Source organism: Temnothorax longispinosus, chromosome 2 (genome assembly GCF_030848805.1).
Source record: "Temnothorax longispinosus isolate EJ_2023e chromosome 2, Tlon_JGU_v1, whole genome shotgun sequence".
In the NCBI taxonomy this organism is placed as follows: Eukaryota; Metazoa; Arthropoda; class Insecta; order Hymenoptera; family Formicidae; genus Temnothorax; species Temnothorax longispinosus.
Genome location: NC_092359.1, coordinates 4473330 through 4495388, shown reverse-complemented (window position 1 = coordinate 4495388; position 22059 = coordinate 4473330). Strand labels below are relative to the sequence as shown.

The following is a 22059-nucleotide window of genomic DNA, read 5'->3' as shown; positions in this document are numbered from 1 at the left end:
AATTACTTTCTCGGTAATATGATTGACTAGATGAGATATAACGCAAAGTCTTGGTGACGCTCGCACGAGGACCATAATTTTGAATGTGAAAGCGATTCGTTGCTCCTAATAAGCCGTCAAGATGCGGTATAATAATCACCGAAACGAAAATAAATCACCGACAAAAATAGATAAGGTGCAGCGTAAACGAGATTTTCCTCCCGTAAATCATTCCAGCGCAATTCCTGGCATTTCACCATGCGAATAAAGGTAAGTTATAAGATGCAGTCCTAATTAAAGTTCCACCGGGAAGATTATGGTCGTCGGATTATCTCTTTCGATTCGATGATTGCTCGTAGATGCAGTATTTACTTAAAGCGTGATATTTAATATTCCACGTTTGAAAAAATATTATAATAAAACTTATAAAATAAAAATATTACAAATCTAAGAAAAAATAATGTTGGTATCTATATTTCTTACTACGTCATAGATTTTCAGATTTAGCTGCTTCCTTGTATATATACAGTTAAACTTTAATTAATTAATTTAAATAACTTAATATTTAATAAACTAACATTTATAAAAACAAATATTTCCATTATATTATCTCTGCCAATTGTTCCTTACGAGAATTATCATTTGCTATAACAACAGTAATCTCATTAACGAGAATTAATTGAAAATTACATTTTTTTCTCGCTCTCTTCTTTTTAAAGAAAAATTTTTAATCAGACATTATGAAAGTTATATAACAGTATTGGCAAAAATTTATTAAATCTTGGAAACAATTTTCTAAAATAATTGTTTTTTAAATAACTAAATTCAATTTTATATTTTGCGTGCTTTAAGACAAAATATAGAAATAGACATACATAAATTTTTATCGTTATTAAAGTTTTCGTATGAGATCCCAGAGGTGCGAGTAATAACAAACAGCTGTAGATTTCCTCAGTGTATATCCGATACACGCTTTCGAATTACCACTGAGATTTTATAAGCAAAAATTGTGTAAGAGAAATTCTTTTATTAAACATTTACGTTACGTTATAACGTTGAAAATAAAAAGCATCAATTTTAAACTTTATAAAATTCTAGTTCCAAACTATATTTGGAAAACAATACCACGATTTTTCATTATTTTAATAGAACTTGATAAATATATTATATTATCTTAAACACACATTATTATCTTAAACACACGGAGGTTACCAAGTTATTGGAAAATAAAGATTACGCAGTATATTCTTTGGAAAATGACGCAAACAGGAGTTATTGAACAAAAAAGGTATATTATATAGTGCACTCTCTGAAGATTGACGTATAAATTTCAACAGAATTTTTCCATAATTCTCGAAGAAGACGGTGTTCTTCAAAAAATGTTTCTAAGTCATAACAATAAGAAGCAAAAGACGTAACATAATGCGTGCAATCCTGTCTGCTATGTGTCGGCCTTTTTCTACTGAAATTTCTCCTACAAGAAAATACGCTAATGGTTTTAAATAATTCAATAGTTTCAAACGTTCAGCTTTTTCCACTAAAATTTTTCCTCCAAGAATTATATAATGGTTTCAAACAAGAAAAAAAAATATATACATCTGTATTTTATTTATTTTAATGAGAAAAAAATGTTAAAATATTTCCGACACGTTTTCTATAAAATCACAAAATAAACATCTCAAGAAAAGAGAGAAGAATTTTTATTAGCGATGAACCTTCGACATCTTGCTCTACCAGCGTCTCCGTTTCCGCAAGCAGAAAAGGAATGCAGAAATATGCATCTAAGAGCAATCATTCGCTCGGGCGCGCTCGGCATTCGTTTCGACAAATTTCCTTGCGACCGGCCCGACCGGCCTTCTCCCGCCCGCGCCGCGACTCCTGGCATTCCGCCAGGAGGAAAAAAAATACGGAGTTGGCGAGCCAATTAAGGCGCGCGCGGGTGACAGGAACACCACCCGTTTCGCGCCAAGCGCTTTCGCCCTCTGAAGAAAATAAAACCTGAACGATCCCAATCGAGACGGAAGCCGCGACGGCGGCGCGCGGGTTCAACGACGTAATTAACTCCGCGCTCCACTTCCGGTAGGGCGTTCGCCGGGTGGAGACGAGCGAGTGTCGCGTGTGCTGCGCCGGGCGTGTGTATCAAATCGTTCTGCGTGCCACAATCGGATGTGATAAGTAGCCCACAACACGATCGTGAGAGCACGCTCGCGCACGCACACACGGATAGGCACGCACGCACGCACGCACGCACGCGGATTCAAACCTGCGCGACGTGTACTCTTATGTGCACACGTATGTGCGCGCGCCGTCGACGATGGGGCGGAAGAACGTCACGGCAGCGATCTGATGTATATCTCCGGCCGCCGCAACCGAACGAAAGAGGAACACGAGTGTATTCTGAACGCGAACGTGGAACGCAGACGCCGCCGCCGGGGCACTTATCGCGCGCACCGATAGCGCATCCCCTACTACCCACTACCCGGGATGGGTGCGACGCGACGGTGAGAAAATGCCGCGGGGTTAAACGCAGCGGGTTCGCGCTGTCGCCGCCGCCGCCGCTGCTGCTGCTGCCGCCCGCCTTAAAGAAACAAACGCGCAAAACGCCCTCCCCCTTTTCCGCCACCCTGTTCCTGTTCTACTCTACTCTCGTCGCTGCTACCGCCGCGCGTCGCTCGATCGTATCGTACACTATCTACCTCCCGTTTCGCTCTCACCCAATTTCCCTTCCGTCTTTCCGCACCCTCGCGCAATTCAACCCCTGACGTGCTTCTGTCCTCGGGTTCGGCGCTCTCCGGAAACGCTCGTCCGCATTCGGTGGCCACCACCGAGACCAGCTGTTGCCCCCCCGTGCGTTACCCCGTAACCCCATGCCGCAAAACCCAGAGGACTTCATCCCTCCTTCCCCCCCCCCCTCCAACCCGCATTCTCTCGCTCTCGTTCCCCGAGCCGCTCGCCCGCGCGCCGCCGAAAAGCCAATTACGCGATTGCCACCTTTACGTATGCGTATATGTGCATCCGTATGCTAACGAGGGTCGCGTCAGAGCGGATTCTGCACGTGGGGACAGAGTGGATTTTGCAAACGGAACGGGAGTGGAGCCCGTCAGAATTCGAAACGCCGAGATCTCTCTCTCTCTCGGAAACGCATTCCGGTGCAAATGGGATTAGCGGTTTCAAGTTTGCACGCGGACGGTCCTCTTTTTCTCCCTTTACAAATTTTGGGAACAAACTGAAATACGTGAATCCGAAAGAAAAAGAGAGAGAAAATTCGCAATTTTCGAAACATGAAAAAATGCGAAAACGTTGAAACGCGTACACGATGCGATGCGATGGGATTAGACCTTTAGCATTTGCAAGCGATTCTCTCGCCTCTTCGAGCGATCAGAAAGTTTTAATTCAATTTTTCTTTGTCAGACGTCATACTTTTCTTCAATCTATGAATATTCAAATCTGTGAACATCTTGATTAAGCTTCAATCTTATAAATGTAATTTTATATAAATATGATGTAGATATCATTTTATAATTGTAAGATCTCTCTCTCTCTCTCTCTCTCTCTCTCTCGGTTTAAATTAAGCAAAATATCAATATAATAATAATCTTTAATAATAAAATTATCATCAATTTGCATCCTCTTGGAATTCGCAAAGAAGCGAAGTTTATTATTGATTGCTCAACTTTAATAGAAGCTTTCCAATTCTTCTCAAATACGTGAGATTAAAAAATCTGATTCTCCAAGGAACATAAAACCTAAATTAAATCCCTGCCTGATTAATCTCAATACTTTCGACATTTATTATGATTACATGCGACTGCAGTGATGGTTTTTCAAAGAGTTATGGCTCAGTAATAAATTCTCAACAATTTTGAATGCAAATGTAACCCGTGAAACGTGAAGTCTTGTGTGTGACGTACGGCGATACTTTAAGGTAAGTTTAAATTTTCAGTCGTATGTTTCACCGTTTAAATGTTCAACGCTAACATCGGTAGCGATACGAGCGACGAGTGACGTAATAAACTACCGTCGAACATGTTACGCGAGAATAGCGTGACTAAAAATCGTGACTAAAACTTCGGTGCCACTTCACCATTGTACACGGTGAGCAGCATGTAATGCATACAATTGTACACGATCTATCCGAACGAGAGAGATGGCCTATAAAAAGTTCGTTTTATTTCCTGCAATTCCGTTTAACTTCATGCTGATCCCTTATTCCAATTGAACCAGCGATATCGCGCATTACATCGCCAAAATATAATTAAATATAGGTATATTAGATTCTCATGTATGCAAGATGATATTTGATGACTTGCGATATTCTGTATTATTCTACCGTTATTTCTTAATTATTTCAAAAGCGACAATAAATTTTCATCTATAAATCTTTTTATCTATAAGCCTACGATTAATTGTTAATTATAATACCTAATTGTTATTAGCTGTGCATCAAAATAAATTACTGTTGTTATAATTATTTATACCTCAAAAAACTGTGTTAATTATCTACTAATTAATATGTATATAGACCAACAGAAACTTTGTTTATTTGTGACAATTTATGCTAATAAATAACATGTAATTGTTGAAAATTTATCATTTTCCAGCGTATAATTCGAAAATATTCAAGCCACTCATGTGTCATGTAGAAAGTCACAATTAAAACCATTATCGTACAATTAATTTCAACAGAATAAAACGTATTGCGCAAGCATATAATTGTATTACATTTGTCGCATATTTGCAATGTTATAAATCCAATAATAAACGTAAATAATGCCATTTCACTTTGAATCGTACAGCTGACATCGGTAAATCGATCGCACAGCATCATATTTCAGTAACCATGGGAAACTCGCAACGCGATAAGACTGATAAATTTTTACGACGCAATGAACATCTGACTCGATTAAACTGATCTCATGCTCGATTTCAATCGTCGAATAAAGTAATAGATATCATAAGTTAATGCAAAAAAAAACGAGATGCAAACGAATGTAATTGAGACTTTTCGCGAAACGAGAAAGTCAGACCGTTTAAGAACCCGGATTAAATTCGCAATGACTACCCAGGCGCAATTTCACTCGCGAAAACACGACACGAAAATTACGGTTGAAAATTACAGGCCGCAATTGCGTAATTTAAGAAAGAGAAGTAGGATAAGAAAGAGAAGTAGGACTAACGTCGCTTGGTCAAATCAAACACCCGCGCCACCCGTGGGCTCTTTAACTAATATCGATGATATAATAAATGGACAATCAATCAAAGCTGGAAACATCCCTACATATATGTGACATATATCAGGTGATTGATGGTGCACTGATTTCCCTGAAAACAATAGTGTAAATGTACGTTACTCCGTTCGGTGAAATTACGATACCATCAATAATTCAATGTGTGTCGGTAATTTCGTGAAAGTGAATTACGTATACAGGATACCCCTGCGCACATCCATTCGATAATAATTTCAAAATAGATTCCCTGATGGGTTGGTAATCTATCTTTTATGGAGGGGAATGGCGAACGGGGTCATTACAAAAGAAAAATCGGTTTGCAAACTATTTCCTGGAAAGATAAGTATAATGTATCGAGTATATATAATTTTCTTTTTGAGTTCTTTTAATATTTCATCATGAAGTTATAAAAGAAAGATCAATTTGCGAATTTTTTCCCGGAAAGATAGATAAGTATAATCTGTCGAATACATGACTTTCTTTTTGGGCTCTTTTAATGCTTTATTACGCGACGTGAGAAATCTTTTTATTTCGAGGATTTGAATGACGCTTATTAGTACTCAAATGACATTAATTAAAAGCTTCTTAACGGCCGATTAAAAAAATGCAATTAGTACGAATTGAATCGAACAACGCGGTCGTGCTGTCCAACATTTCCTTTTTTTTTATATAGAAAAGTGATTAAATTGTCCTATCTAGAAAATATTTTAAAACTCCCATTGAAAACGATATTTCGAATTTAATACAACGTGAAGTAGTGCAAACAATTTTCACAAGTTCAATATGCGCCGCAAACATAATAAACAATTCACTTGCTGCGATTAAACGCCTAAAGGCCACGAATCCAAAAGTTTTTCAACATTAAATCCTTTATTTGGCATTAATGAAAAAACGATGAAGATTTAACCTTTTCCAAATTAATATATATTTAATATATACATCTAAAAATTTATTTCAATTATCAGATAAAATATAAAATGGACTAATTAAACATAATTAAACATAATAATTAATAATTTTAAATATTACTAAAATATTTTTTCAACAAAGTTCCTTTCTATTTAACGTCTTACATTTCTTACGTAAAACTTATTTAGGTATCTTAAAACTTATGTCGAATTCGCAGACCTATAGAATGTATTTAGCTCTGCAAAGCACACATGCATGGAAAAATCAACCGATCACAAGTCTGAAATAAAAAATGCCGTACCGTTCTGTATTTTATAAATATGACTGATTGATCTCTCTGCTATATATGTAAGCTTATGCGGTCATGCAAACCCGCATTCGGAAATGCAACATAAGCATATGCCGCCATCTTGCAACATCGAAAGGAAGTGATGTCTCTTGATTCGTTTACTCTACTAGAAATAGTTATCGACAGAGTTCCGGTTTCTTTTTTTTTATCGATATTACGCAATTGGAAACATTTTTTTACGCGGTAAAATTTATTACTGTAATAAAACTTGGCGTTTGCCGATCGCCACGATGGTCGTAATGTAATATAATAATCGCAAGATAATTCGTTTTACCAGCCAAATTATATTATCGACCTACGATGCATTTGTAAATACGTGTGGATTAGCAGAGAGTCGTAATTTTCCGATACGAACAGAGAGAAATTGTACAATTACAATTTCGAGTGTCAATTTTGAGAAAATGAATTCCGTTTAATAGCAGGCATTACATTTGGGATTTACGATATAAATTCTCTCCAAAACGCAAATACGCGTTACTGGATTTATACATCACGGTTCCGTCGGCACATTTTGCATTATTTAATTCACCGCGCTGAAAGTGCGATAAAATCAAATCTCCCGTGCATGATTATCCATCAACATTTCTAAGAGAAGATGTAACGAGTGACTTTTTACTATTTGTTCTTTTTATTATTTTTATGTCTTTTATTATATATAATTTAAAAAGAAAAACAGATAAACATCATTTTATTTTAAATAAATATTTTTCAAAAATTAATTTTTTCATTTATATTTATATTTAATTGCACATATTATATTTATTAATATGTATAAACATGTTATTTATTAATATACATATATTAATAGATATATATCCATTTAATACAACCCATATTTTATTTAAGAGAAATACGCAATAACGAAAGACTAACTGCATGTCAGATAGTGAAAAAGAGTTACATATTTCATTATTCGGAACAATCTCGGCACTATTGTATGCAAATCCTTTCGCCTTAGAGCAGGATTAACATGGCGATTTAACAAATGCTGGCGTTTCAAGAAATATAACATGCCTTGCATTCTCCCAAGTAAACCCTCTCGCAGTTTCCATTTTAATTCAATTTTGTAAGCAAACATTTATTGGCAAAAAATATACGCGAAAGAAATTATTGCATGATTTTTACACAACGAACGGCGAATCGCAGTTTCTTTCTGGTTGAGAAGAACATGCGGGCATGTTGGAATTAAAAGTTCCCGGAACTTTCAATTTGAATTTTCGGCCCTGCCGTTTCAGCGAAATTATTGCAATTACCCCGCGCCGAGGTCATCAACCGTGGAGTTTTCTTAATTGCCCGTGGAACTAACTTCCTTCTTCAAATAAAACGTCTTAATAAATCGCGGAGAGAGAAATTAGCGTCATTATTTTTCCCTGTCGATCTGGGTTATAATAGCATTCTTATAATTACATCGCATCCATCCACCTGCGACAGTCGCGTCGCTTCTGAAGTCAGCGAAATGAAAACAATATTTTTCACCATCGAGAAAGGCAGGCGTTGCCGCACAGTTTACGCTTTCAAGTTCCTTCTTTTTTTTTCTTCCTTGTTGCGACTCTCCCTGATCCTTTTACTACGTGCTAGACCGTTAACGTTGCAACCTGTCAGTTGAATTTAGTCATTTCGGAAATGCGCCTGTTCTTGCTTTACGAGATCTTAAGCGGCACGGAAGACACCCGTTCGGGGAGCACCGCTCTATTAAGATTGTCTGTCGCTCAAGTCGACAACATTTATTCTCCTTATCCCGCGCGCGGAGATTGACGTGTCATTAAAAAGTTGACTGCCTCGGGCGCATCGGGTACTGATCGATAGATCTATAATGCTATAGCCGAGTCGTTTCTCTCTTAAATACAATTCGGCGAGATATCGACGCAATGCGCGCAATGCGCGCATTTCCGGTGAGCTAATTCTGCATATATTCATTACTTCCAAAGATACGCGGATGGAGAGATAAAACCTCGTTCTCCTCAATCCGCGGAATGAAAGCCCGGCGCTTCCTGTGGCTACTAATAATTATCTGATACGTACTAATGCGAAGCACAAAGTTATTCAACGATCCCGATATATGTGTGCATCGTGTATTATGGTAGGACGTTGCCAGCTGTAAACACATCATATAATGGCGCAGTTCTCATTGCCGCTGATGTCGAGTGGATTAATTACATCGGGCCGGAAACCATCCGCCGAAAATCGCGCGCGTATTATGGCGCGCAGCTGGTGTCATTTAAAGCGGATGTGCAGTTAAGTAATAAAAGCCCTGCAGTGTGTGCCGGGGGCGAGACAGGGATTGTCCTGCGCATTGTCCACCATTTCCCGAATTCCCGAGATGTATGCATTGCATATGTATGTATCGGGACGATTGTAATGGATAATACTGCGAGAAATTCGATATCGCTGATCAAACGAATCCCGAGTCCTGCTGCTCCGCGGGATTCACGATGATCGTTACACGGCGAGGCGCATACGTCATCGCAAATCCGGCGGAGCGATAAGTCCCGCCGTAAACCGTCCCTTCTGCCTCGTGGTGAAGGAAAAACCGGCGAAACCAATCCTATTCTGAAACAGATACATGTTCAATGCGCCGGAAAATTATACTTGAGATTATTGCGATTAACTTGATTGCTTTTGTCGAGAAGAAACTCTTCAGGGGGGATTAAACTTTTTGGAGCGGCGATATATATATAATATAACTCACTAAAACGCAGACGGCATAAGTAATGCAGATACTGATTGAAACATGTCACACTCAAGGATCGAATAGCTCTTTATTTCAAATTTATTTGTATTAACTAAAAAATTAATTGCAAAAATATAAAGTCAATTTTCTTATGATTTTTTAAATAATTTTAATAATTTTTCTCTTTTTGACCTCTCAAATAAACATTTTTTGTTTTGTAAATCTAATATGTACATGAAAAGAGATTATATTTATATATTTCTGTGCAATTTCTTTGGCAGCAAATAATAAATTTGTCGATAAATAAATATTCTCTTCCTTTTAAATGCAAATAATTAGTTCTCTATGTAGTTAAATTAGTTCTCCTTTTCTTTCATTATTAGATAAAAAAGTATGATAAACATATTCATCTTATAACCAAGAGTTATATTTGCCGCTTTTTAAACCGGACATTAGTTTCCTACAATAAAAATCGGATGTAAAAAATAATGAATCCTCTATATGATAGAAAGTCGCTAAATCCTAAGGGAAGCGATGTCCGCTTAAAAATTTATTGCCGTCATTTTCCGAAAAGAGTTCAATAAGAAAACGGTCAGCAGATGATATCGAGCAAACTTATGGGAGTAGATTATTTTTAATCAGTCTTCCCTCCCTCCCCACTCAACGCCGAATCGATATATTCGAAAACGTGATCACGTTATCACTGATTTTCCGTCGCAGGTAATTTTATAATGATAACAAGAGCTAATATCTGCAAACAACGTGACGTCCAATTTACGGAGTAACAGGCTGAAACAAGGAAATGTACAGCTCAATCGAACGCACGGCCGTATAAAATCGGTTCTCTTTTAATTGATCTGTGTGTATTTATAAGCCGCTTTTGTGTCCAACGACAGTCCGTATAATAAATAACGATGACAGGGCGTTAACTGAAGAGCAGACTAAAGTTCCTCTTTCAGCGCGATACGCGAAAGCGCGAGGGAAAAACATAGGGAGAAGGGGGGGTCACCTGGAGAAAATGGTATTCATAATTGACGAACCGTTCAAATAAAAAGAATCAAAATTAGGTCAAGCACCGCTCTATCGCATCTCGAGAATAAATGTACACAGTTCCGCGGAAGCGACCAACCGGTGGCGGTGAGATTTTAATGAAAGCGAGCTTAAGCATCCCGACGAAAAAATATTCCTCTCGCCTCTACTTTGTGCTCACGTAATTTCAGAGCGTACATATCGTTCAATCGAAATGTTTCCGTTGCTCGATAAAGGAGTACGGTACCCGAATGCAGAGCCCGAAGTAAACGAGGGTTCCCTTTGAGTCGTGCGAACTGACGGAAAATCCTTCGTGTGCATTAGTATCTCGTTTGATCCTATTCTCGGTCCACGTCTGTTGAATGAAATCACCTGCGCGCTGAATTCGGTCGAATATATACCGTCAGTCCGATCTCACGTTCAGTTACGTAACCATTTTCTTATTACAAGCCATGTCTATTTTATAATGTATAGAATAAATCCACAACTAAGTTTTTATCAAAGGTTTTTAGCTATTAACCTTTTCAACTAAAAGTACGGAAGTTTAGAACAAAATAAAAATTTCAAAATTATCAAACTATTGGATATCGAAGATCGACGAGTCACTAAATGCCGGCGAAAGCCAGCGAATTTAAATATCGAGAATTTTATAGGTATCTTGACAAGGTATCTCAAATATTTAAAATAATATATCTAGAAGAGGATTTTAATATCAAAGCGGATACTAATCCTGTCCTATTTATCACAGCAGGAAGGAAAAAAAGAAGAAACAACAGCAGTAAATATAGAATAAGTATAATAGCTGCTCAGCTGTGAGGTAGTTTAAAATGTGAATTACTAAAATATCTTTTGAAATATTTTATTGAAAATTGGAAAATACTGATTGAACGATGGCAGATAACATCTAAGGAAAAATCTGGTGACACTTCAAGAATTCGAGATTATATTCCTCCTGTTGCAAGATCGAAATCCTCGTTCCATCTGGAGTGTATTGATCGCGAAATTAATTAACAAGTTATTCCAAATGTAAGCGTAGAGCAAACTATTTATATATAGAGTTTGCTGCACTGCACAATATGTAATATCATGTAATAAATGTACCGGTACCGCTATAACCTAATTATTATTGTATTATAAATATTGTACCTATACATGGTGCATAACTTCTACGTTATCTCATTTTAATGCAATTATAATAATAAATGCGATTCTCGCCTACATTGTAATAAACCGGCAAACTCTAGCATCAATATACTTTATTGTTTAATCAAGCTTCAAAATGAATTGAACTGTAACGAGTAAATACATAATCGGCTTAATTAATTAGATTGCAATGAATAGGAAAGTAACACATTTAAACAAATATACAACGTATCTCACGATCGTATAGAAAATAGAAAATAGAAAAGAATTGCGATGTAAAAATAATAAAAAAAATTATTATCTTGACACTTCAAAAAACACACATTCCTATAAATTGAAATACACCTGTAATTCTTATAAAGCAGACCTTTCATCACCGTAACCCGTAAATCATCAGGCGTCCCGTCGGCTTTAAACAGAAAATTCATTGGCCAGCGACTTAACGAAAATATCGTCGGTTTTAGCGAACTTTTCACTCGTAGGTTTTCTGGCTTTCCACCGCGATCTTTTCTTCTTTTTCTTAATAATGATTTGCCAAGTGCCGTGGGCTCGCAACACCGTTTGCGCACCAAGGGGTTTAAGCTACCGGATCTACACGCGGGCAGAAATCACATCGGTCTGATGCCGATCTAGATTACACTCGACGCAGCCGAAGAACCTACTTACCAGGAAATACGGGAAAAAGTCACCGGGCAACAACATATGCCCGTGATTCCTAGCTACTTAGCGAACCGGCCGGATTTAAACCTTCGAGCACCGGTGAGTTTTCTTTCTGCGACAATTTATAGCCTACTGAAATTTTTTCAATTTCAAAAATTTATGACTTCTCTTAATCAGATAAGAATATTAATCTCTTTTTCTTATATAAATACATATTAGATTAATATTTTTTTTACAAATTAATGTTTTTTTAGGTAAGTGACTGTATAAATTACAATACTTATTTTGCACAGCTTAGTCTCATCACAATTAATCGATATTCTGAATATTGATTAACTAATCAAAATGGTTTCTCGATGTCTTTGATAGCCTTCCATTTGCGTAATAGCCATCTCATATTTCTTTTAAAGCTAGGCGATTTTATTCTATATCATTTGTATTCCCTCACTTAATCCTACTTTAGCTTACATAGATAATACAAAGTAGAGGGCTCAGGCGTCTTAAGAAAGAAAAACATCCGAAAGGAACGAATAATTTATTATAGACCTTTCTTTTGTTCCGATTAAATCCTACATCCCACCGACAAGTTGGGTAACGCGGTAATTTTCTGTACAGAGAAAACATCGAAAAGGTTGAACATCAATAAACCGCACAGCCGGACACACGCCGAATGCGAAAGCCGTCTTTACATCATAGGTACAGCAACCGTCACCGCGCGATAAGCCCGAAAGCAATTATTCGCGACGGCGACACCAGGTCCGCTATCAACGTCGGCCCGGCACTTTCGCAACCGGCAATCTCGCTGTATTTCTCTTATCGTACCACGCAGCGTTCGCCGGGTCTGCCACAAGGTAGGCCCATGTGACGGGCTTCTACATAATGCACTAAGTCGTCAAATTTTCGTACAACCCTGGCTTACATGGTGATCTCTGCCGAGAAGGGCAGACTATAAATGAGACAGTCTATATGTATGATGAGAATTGCCGAAGAACGACGTTCGCGTGACATTCTGGATACCAAGATTGTGGCTTTCATATATGAAAACACGCGATCTTTTGCCAATAAGAAAAAAGCATGAGACTTAAAAATCTGATGAAGCTAACACTCTCTTCATTCCAGTAATAACGATAATAGCAATCAAGCTTTCGATAAGATTGTCGAAGAAATAATAATTTTTTTAAAGTCATAATAAAATTACGTCAAAAATAATATTGTACTATAATAATATTAAAAAATAATAAAAAAATTTGATTTTTATCATCTTCGTTAAACTTTTTGTAACTGAATCTCTTACGAGATGAGACAACTTGCAGAAATCTACGGCGTAGATTTCAGTGTCAACAACAGCCTTGCGTAAAAACGTTAATTTGCCATCGGGAGATATGTAAACGATCAATCAATGAGGTTGCTATAAAAACTAACCTTTCGAAAAGTCCACATGTGCAGCGGTCTCTGTGTTATTTCTGCTAATTTGCTTTACAAATTAGAATCAATATTCAATATTTTTGCGAACTATGGCACCTCGCCTGTTTACTCACGTCGATTCATGGGATTATGTGACTACACTGTAACATGTTACACATTGTGGAAAATGCAATTCCAGCAAGTTAAGTCTACCTTGAGATACGAGGCAATATTGTTTACTTCTGTGACGTGAAAATTGAGAAATTCACTGTCAGTACACATCTAAATGCGCGTTTTTAGATAGATAATTAAAATTTCGCCTTTAATTGAAAATTGGCGACGGCCAATAATGTCTAACATTTATAAAAAAAATTAATAAAGAAATGGAATCTTCTTTAATATAACAATTCAGAATCTGGTATCGAATGCCTCTGACATTTTTTAATCAAAATCTTTAAAAAATTCAATGTTTATAATAAAATAGACAAGTAAAATTAAAATTTAATAACATTGATTTAAATAAAATTAAATTAAAATTTGAACTTAAATTACTAAGCAATTTTTATTTAATTATATTTTATTTAATTATATATAATTAAAATAGAAACTTTCCAAAATATAATTTCCATCGCTTTTGCGATGGTCATAAAAAATACAAAACATTAATAAATTACGTATGTGAGCTTCTCCTCTTTGAGAACTTCTTCAAGCAACAATTTCGATCCATTAACTAAATTGACGGAGTCACAAGCGTCTGTGATTAACGAGCGGCGTTTTGAAACAGCAAATCGATGAGAATATCGATGTTCGAAGCAACCGATAGAGATTACTTTGTCGTTCGAAGGAATATACCATTGCTTATTTCGACGTCGCGCAAATGAAAAGCATCGACCGCCGAATCAAAATACGAAGCTGGAGGGCCAAGGCTGAGGTCATAACGGGCGCGGCATTTCGAGCCAGATGTCGCCCGGCGTTCTTGCACTTTGGAAACTAGTAATTTGATTGCTCTTACAAGGTTCGCTTCGACCTCGTTACAATTGCTATTTTGCGCTACGGGCTTGAAGGATGCTCCCTCGTTGTGCGCGATAATAGTGTGAACCATTTAGTTCTCTCACTATCGACGCGACGCGATCGTTGACTCACGTCAACGTAAATCACAAAGAAACACGAACGATACTTTTCGTCAGGGTAAATTGAACCAATAATTGATTACTGAATTTATAATAATAGTTGCGCTCGTATATTACAGTCTCCGAATTGATGGTATACAACTGAAAAGTAAACAATTTTAATAAAAAAATAAATGGAATAAGATTTTGTCGCGTAAAGCTCCATTTTTGAAAAAAATTGTGTTCGAAAATTGGAAGATGATAATGTCATTGCATTCTTTTTTAAACGTCATTGGATTTGTCTCGATAATATCACTAGTATAACTATCAAAATATATATTTAAAAATGCGATAATAAACACTAATTGCATTAATTGCAAAAATATTAATTTAATTAACCTTCTAATTTTCGAAGTTACTTTTGTCAAAAATAAAGTTTTATACATAAAAAATGTAATTTTACATTTTAGATTTATTTTTTTCGCAAAAAATTACCCTTTCTTTATTTTACTATATCTCTGAATTGGTGGTTTGTGTAACACTGATTCAGAAATATTCGGTATAATAGTATAATTGAATCTTTTTAAGAAAATATTCTTCAATTTATACATTTTTATTTCCACATAATCATTACCGAAAATTGAATTCCCACATAATCATGAAAATTAAAGCAATCTTTCACCAGACGGTTATTGATCGTTTGCCATTTTAATAGCTTTACCATTTTCCCTTTATATTTCATTTTATATTGTATACACTTGAAAGTGTAAACCTTGATTGAAATATGAAGCAAATGTAAAATAATATTTTTATTTAACGAACATTTAAATAATATCTGAAAATACTTTTTTGAACCTTTTCAGAAACCCAACAACTGACGTACGTAATAATGATATCTGGAAAAGTTATTTGATTCAATGGTATTGAAAATAATGAAAATCCGTATATATGCATATCAAAATTGTTTTAATATGTTCCAATTTCATTTCGTTCCAATTCGCAAGCGCTTTTTTGGAAACGCGTTATGTTAAAACTTTTTACAGCCAGTTTCTACTGGACCAAAGAAATATACTTTATTTCAACATAAAATCGATAGACATCAATATGTATAAATTGTTTAATGCGTCCTTTGACCTATAGCCTATATAGCTTAAAGAAAAATTCGCTTAATAGGACCAATCAACCGTCCGCTGGTCAGTGGTGTATTTATGCTACTACCTTCCGTGCAATTAATGCGCGAAGTTCGTTAACGGGCTTGTTAAAATCGCCAAGCATTCGCACCGGCGCGGGCGCGGCGCTGACCATCAATAGCCGCAATAGAGCGATCGATGATATTTGACCCTCCCGACGAGTTAAAATCAACATTAACTTCGAGCACCGATGCGATATCGAACATGTGCACTACACGCTTTACATTTCAGTTGCTTCAATATAAAGCGCGCAGCGACTCCTTTCTTTTTGGATACTATATAGTGGTCGTCGTATCAACCCGGCCTCGACTCCACGATCGATCTTCGGATTCAAATATTCTCACTTGATTCGTTATTTATGTGGAATTCCCACGTGTAACCCAGCGCGTTAATTGAAAACGGATTACTCCAGGATTTCGCTAAAAAATTACCATAAGTTTTTCTTTATTGAGATATGCAGTCGCAGGAGAAAACTCGGGGAGTTCAAAAAATAATGCTTCGTAAAAATCGAAGTTAAAACTGGTCAGTTGAAAATTCAATAAGTCTTAATTTTAAAGAAAACCATAATTAAGTACACGTATATTATTCAAATTATCTTCACCTCATAATTTTTCTGTTTTCGGAAAATTATACGAATGAGAATATTATAAAAATGATAAAGATATAAGAAAAGACTATTCCTAAAATAGTTTGACGAGAAAGCTTTTATTAAAATTTTCACAGCTTCTAAATATTTAATCGCTAATAACACAAAGGCTATCAATTTCGTTATTTTTAATAAGAAAACTTAATCTCGAGTGATGGTTGGGAGAAATCTATGGACCACAGAGAGGAAATCTAGATGTTCTGAAGTTTCCTATGTGTAGAATCAGTTCCACGTTGCGTATTCTGCAATCTGTAATGCAACTATCACGACAGACTATTGTCAATCACGAACTGCTACCGACCATTCGCATCGGCGCGCAATTAGTTAATCCGCCGTTAAGCTTTCAATTAATATCTGCGAAATCTGGAGCTCTCGCTCGAATCTCTGTGATAATCCTGAAAGACTTGAGCTGTACTCTTACCTATCAGCAGGTGCATGAAAATTGGGTCAAGCGACACATCACGGCACGTGGCAGACCCGCAACTATAAATCTCCGCGGGGCGCGGCGAATATTCGATTTGCGCGAATAAAAATTTTGCAAGTCGCTCGCGGCAATACCGCGAATGATAAATGATTTACGACGTGCATTCGCGACACGCTCCTCGACGGGATAACTCCCTCGAGTGAACGCACGAAACGTCTTTACGAGTCGTCGCTCGCGATCGAGCGTTTCGATCGGCGATGAGTTTCAATTCGCAATGGAAACGGGGAATACCTCCGTAAATGTCTCTCTCGCTCCCTCCCCCCCTCTCTCTCTTTTTCCTCTCTCTTTCTCTTTTTTTCTTGTCGGTCGAAGTAACTTCACCGGCTTGTGCCTGACGCTTCCCGACGGAACGTAGCATCAATCATTAGAATCCGGATCGACTGGCTGACGGATTTCCCTCCGGACCGAAACGACGTGAGGCGACGGGACGCAACGCGACGCGACGCGACGCGACGCCACCGACAGAGACGCCTCCTCCTTTCCTAATACGTGCGCCGACGGAGGTCGGCGAATAACTCAAGGGCGGTTTTCCCTGACGACCGGCTCACAAACTCACGAACAATCTCGGCGGCGGCGGCCAAACTTACATGGTGGAGATTGGATGGGAGTATAAGTTTGCCCGCCTGCAACATAAGTGCGCATAATGCAATACGGGGAAGTTGGATCTATGATGAAACAGGATAGGGTGACAGGCTGAACCAACTTGTATCACGGAGACGAACAGCAATTGCCCTTATTATGTTTGTATCAGCTGAGTAACGTTGTGGCACAGAGAATTTGCTATACGATGCACATTTACAATAGAGTAGATTATGCAACATATACATGTATGTCTAAGGACATCTATTCATACAATAATGATAAGTGATGAGACTGCACAAAAACGTTGCTTGGAATTATCTTAAGGTTGAGTTCTTTTGTCATATAGATGGAATTATAATCCAAAACGAGATAGCAATTTATTAAATCCCCGAGCTTATTTCATCCAGATCGCTGGCGCACTGCGGCCTAAGACTTCTCATGTTCATCACGTTCAAAATCGTGCTTTCTTTCACATATCTTCCGCGCGTTATATATATTTTATAATGACTATTATATATAAGACGTGTTATGTGTTTCATTTCTTACGAAAGTTTTATTCCAAACAGCTTTCTACATTATATTATATAGATTGTTAATGTATTCGTTAATTGAATGCGAGTTAGAGTTTCTTGCAATTATGCGACATAGTTTTTGTGAGTCGGATAATGCACTTCGAGAAAAAGATAAGAATATACATTTTTTCTCTGTAGTTTTGGAGAACTTCCAAACTATCAAAAGACACTTTTACGCTTGACTAATGGTGCAATTGTGGCGTATTATAACGATGCAATCTGCTTCATAAAAACGTTTATACTCCAAACTTTTATACTCGAGAGCCTCGAGCTAAAAATGTCATCGTATAAATATGTAATGTCTCTTACCACCATTCGCGGTATCAAAACAGCAGATGGGATAGAAAATGGGGGGAAACTTTTCCTACTTCTCCCATAGTCAACAGATATATGAACAAAATGTACAATATTTAAAAACATTACTCACTGCCACAAAATGCCAGACTTGCTCTGAAAGATACAAAATGAATAGTCATCCATAGTGAAAACTTTGGATCACGTGAAATGGAAATAAAATGACACAAAAGAATGCTAGAAATCCGTCTTTCAGTTATGTAAAGTGCTGCGAGATAATGCATATAAGAGAAGAAGATGCGTTTCCTTATCCTCTTAGAAGATATTCCAAAAGAAAAAGTACACACGTTCAAAAAGGAAAATAGATAAACTTTATATGAAGACAATATCTGAGAAACGTGCATCTCTCATGTTGTCGTATCCATGCAAACATCGAAGATAATATACAAATAGATATATCCATCATTATAGTTTATCCAACAGTTTAAAAACGTAATTTAATATCCTCTAAGAGGATCTTACAAAATCGATTATTAATTAAATTATATGATTTATAATATTTAACAAAATATGTAAAAAGGTTGTTCCGGATCTATTTATAGAGAATTGTGATCAAACCTGCAGAAATATATACATATGTAAAACCTCGAGACGATAACGTTCTTTCGCGGAGACTTGCGAGACGATAACGTTCTTAGCGCAAGAAACTCCAATTTGCATAAGAAGTTTCACCAGAACGAGACATATATAAATCGTATCTTTCAAACGTGTGAAAACCTTAAAATTTCACAGAATCTTTAATAAGAATAAAATTAGATGCCAGCATTTATCTATCAACAATAATAATAATAATAAAATAACATACTGGTACAGCTAACAGATACGTCAAATAAGCAGGGTGAGTAATTTCGTTATCTCGCCGTTTTAGTTTTCTCAGGCGAATTTATCTTCGAGCGATAACCGAGATGAAGTCACACACTTGGCAGAAAAAAGAGAGAATACGAAGGAGAGATAAAAAGGAAGTTCAATCAATGGCCTCGTGTACGATGATCACTCCACGTTCACATGATCATGAACTTCGCGTGGAAAATAGCTTTGCGGTAATGTGGGCACAAAGGCAGCGAATCTCCCTCCGTCCTCGCACGTGAGCCGTATTCCTTTATGACACGTAGATACTATTAAAATAACGAACCCTCGATTCTCCCGATGTGGCATTGATCGGCATGCCGCAGAGGATTCGAAAAGCGGAGTTTTCGAATTAATTATACTTGCTCGCTGATAACAACGTTCTGACGGGAAGAGGAAGGAAAGCCGCGCGCGAAACATCTCTTTATCCCGCTCTCCGTTTAGCAATCGATCACGAAGAACAGGTCACGAGGATATTAATGTCTTCACCGCCTCTTGTTCTATCTTTCTGTCTGCTCTTTCCCCCCCCTCTCTCTCTCTCTCTCTCTCACTTCCCTCCAATTTACCCTGTTCCAACCTAGCAAGCGGGCTAATGGGAATTTTGTACGGAAAAGATGGAGTTCTCAAATATTGAAGCGCAAATATACCAAATGATAAGTACATACACTGTAAGCGATACAGATGTAAAAGTAAGTCGAGTGATAACATAAAAACGATACTCTTTAAACGCGGATAATACGAGGCGCAATAAAAAGCGAATGCTCCCCTTTTTTTTCGTACGAGTTGTAAATTCACATGCAATTTTAGTTCTGCGATGTTTCGTTAAACGATTAATGAAGAAGACTATTCCTAACAGTTTTATCTCGCATTTAATTTGATTAAGAGCTTAATTTTGTTAAAAAACTAAACGGTTACGTCGTAAAAAGAGATAACCATATATATGACCTGCACGCCTACGCAAAATAATTGTACACAAAAAGCAAAAATATTCGCACATACCGTCGGTTTTATTATCCAGTTTATTTATTATTTACATCAAACTCACTCTGTCTCGACTAACTTTTTGGCTCATTTACCATATAGCTTCTAATATTCACGAGAACGGAAAATTTTACATAAAGTGAATTTAATATAAAATATTAATTACAATATGAGTCGTTTTATCACTGATTCAGCTATTGTTATTAAAATAACAAGCTTCGTACGTGGCATTGTTGTTCAGCTAACAAATTTCACGCATATGTATTTATTCACAGGTAATATCGATTCAATATTTCACGACACGACATGAATATTAGTGACAATATTTTCAGCAAGACATATAACGCTGCTGGACGATTGATGTAATGTAAGAACCGTGTTTTCTCGACGTGCATGGGAACGAGGAAGCTGTTTGCTGCGAAAATCTCGATCTACGGCCCTTCGACCTTCCGAACGAGCGGCATGCTCGTTCCTCGAGAGAATCTCAATTTCTCTGACGGAGGATTTGAAGCGAACCGGAACCGATTACCCACTTGACCGCGACTTGACATCGGGCTATGTCTCTCTTTCTTTTAGATCGCTCCCTGAACTGCGTACTGCGACGAAACCCGTCTGTTCGGAAAAGCGAAAGAATATATAATAGACGAAGAGGCGCCGTTGTGTTCGGTGCTTTTTCCAGTGGCAATTTTACATCGCAGGCAACTGTGCATCATATATAGGGACTGACATTTCGCGTTTGCCTCGAGGAAACGTGTAATAGCCGGCATTTTTTTAACGAGGGAAGTTACGCACGCATATAGGACATGAACAGAATAAAAATAGATCGCACGTTATAACGTGTATGCTATATAGAATGAATAATGGGGCAATTATTATAATCTTGTGGGGCCTCCATTGCTGACTTGGCAAGCGTCCTATTTAAAAAGCGATCGACTACGTCACGATACAGAAAGTTTTGAAAAGTGGTGCAATAATTATGGAACATAATCCTGAAATCTAATAATTCTCTAATAACGGATTGATAACCGGTGAATTGTGGCGATAATAATAGCGCAATAATTATAGTAATAATAGTAACAATAATCGTTTACATAAACGACGCACTGAATAGATTTTGAATATAATCCAATGGTGTTGCATCGCGCTTAATTTAGCGATAAGTATAATTAGTGAATAGTTCAGTTCAGCGAAGAATAATATTTCCGTTTATCTACCTCGCGCTTTTTGTTGAGCGCGGAAACAAATACCGGATGGAATAAACACGCCGGATTGAAGGAACATGTACATAAAAGTTTAATTAGAAATAATTACTGGAGACTGCAGATTATTATAGTCTTTTATAAGTTCTTTACTTAATTAATTAGCGAGCATCCGTTTGCGGATTGTATCCATTTTTAAACAATCTGCCAGCTTTTCAATGTCTTTAATTAGAAACCGATAAGCTGACGAAGGAACGAACGATGACGCGCGATACGATTTTAGGTCGAAACAAGCCGTGATATATTGACCTTTAGTTTTTAATCGTATTGCGATTGATTTATATCATCTAATTAACTATTTTGAAACTGCGAGATTAACACGTGCCGTGCTAATTCATGTGGTTCGATCAATCTCGCGAAAATCTTAAAATTAAATATCCGAAACGTAAATTGTCATGCAAAACAAATTTAATAATTGCTTAGAAGTACATATTCATCCGTATAATTATCATTATACGGATTGACGACCACAGCTAGCGACAAGTTTATTGTTGAATTAATATTTATTGTTTAATTATGCCACGCCCATTCATGCAGATCCCTGAACGCAGCTTGTTCTCCATTATATGCGTATCAACGAGACATGTCGGTATCATGGTCATAGCATTGAACGTATTAACCATTTCCCTATTCAGAACTACTATAATTGCCTGCCGTTTCACCG

At 37.1% G+C, this 22059-nt stretch overlaps 1 protein-coding gene across 6 annotated transcripts in view; it reads right to left on the bottom strand.

Annotated features, from left to right (window-relative positions):
* The window catches only part of Syt7 (Synaptotagmin 7), a 165586-nt gene that overhangs the window by 113685 nt on the left and 29842 nt on the right, over positions 1-22059 (bottom strand). Inside the window, exon 1 of one of the 6 annotated variants that reach the window (XM_071771303.1) lies at positions 2243-2432. The exons of 4 other annotated variants lie outside the window; for them this stretch is intronic. The gene's annotated coding sequence lies outside the window, so the exon portion shown is untranslated. Of the gene's footprint in view, positions 1-2242; positions 2433-22059 lie in introns of those variants that run through there. One more of the 6 variants, XM_071771305.1, reaches the window with a different exon arrangement.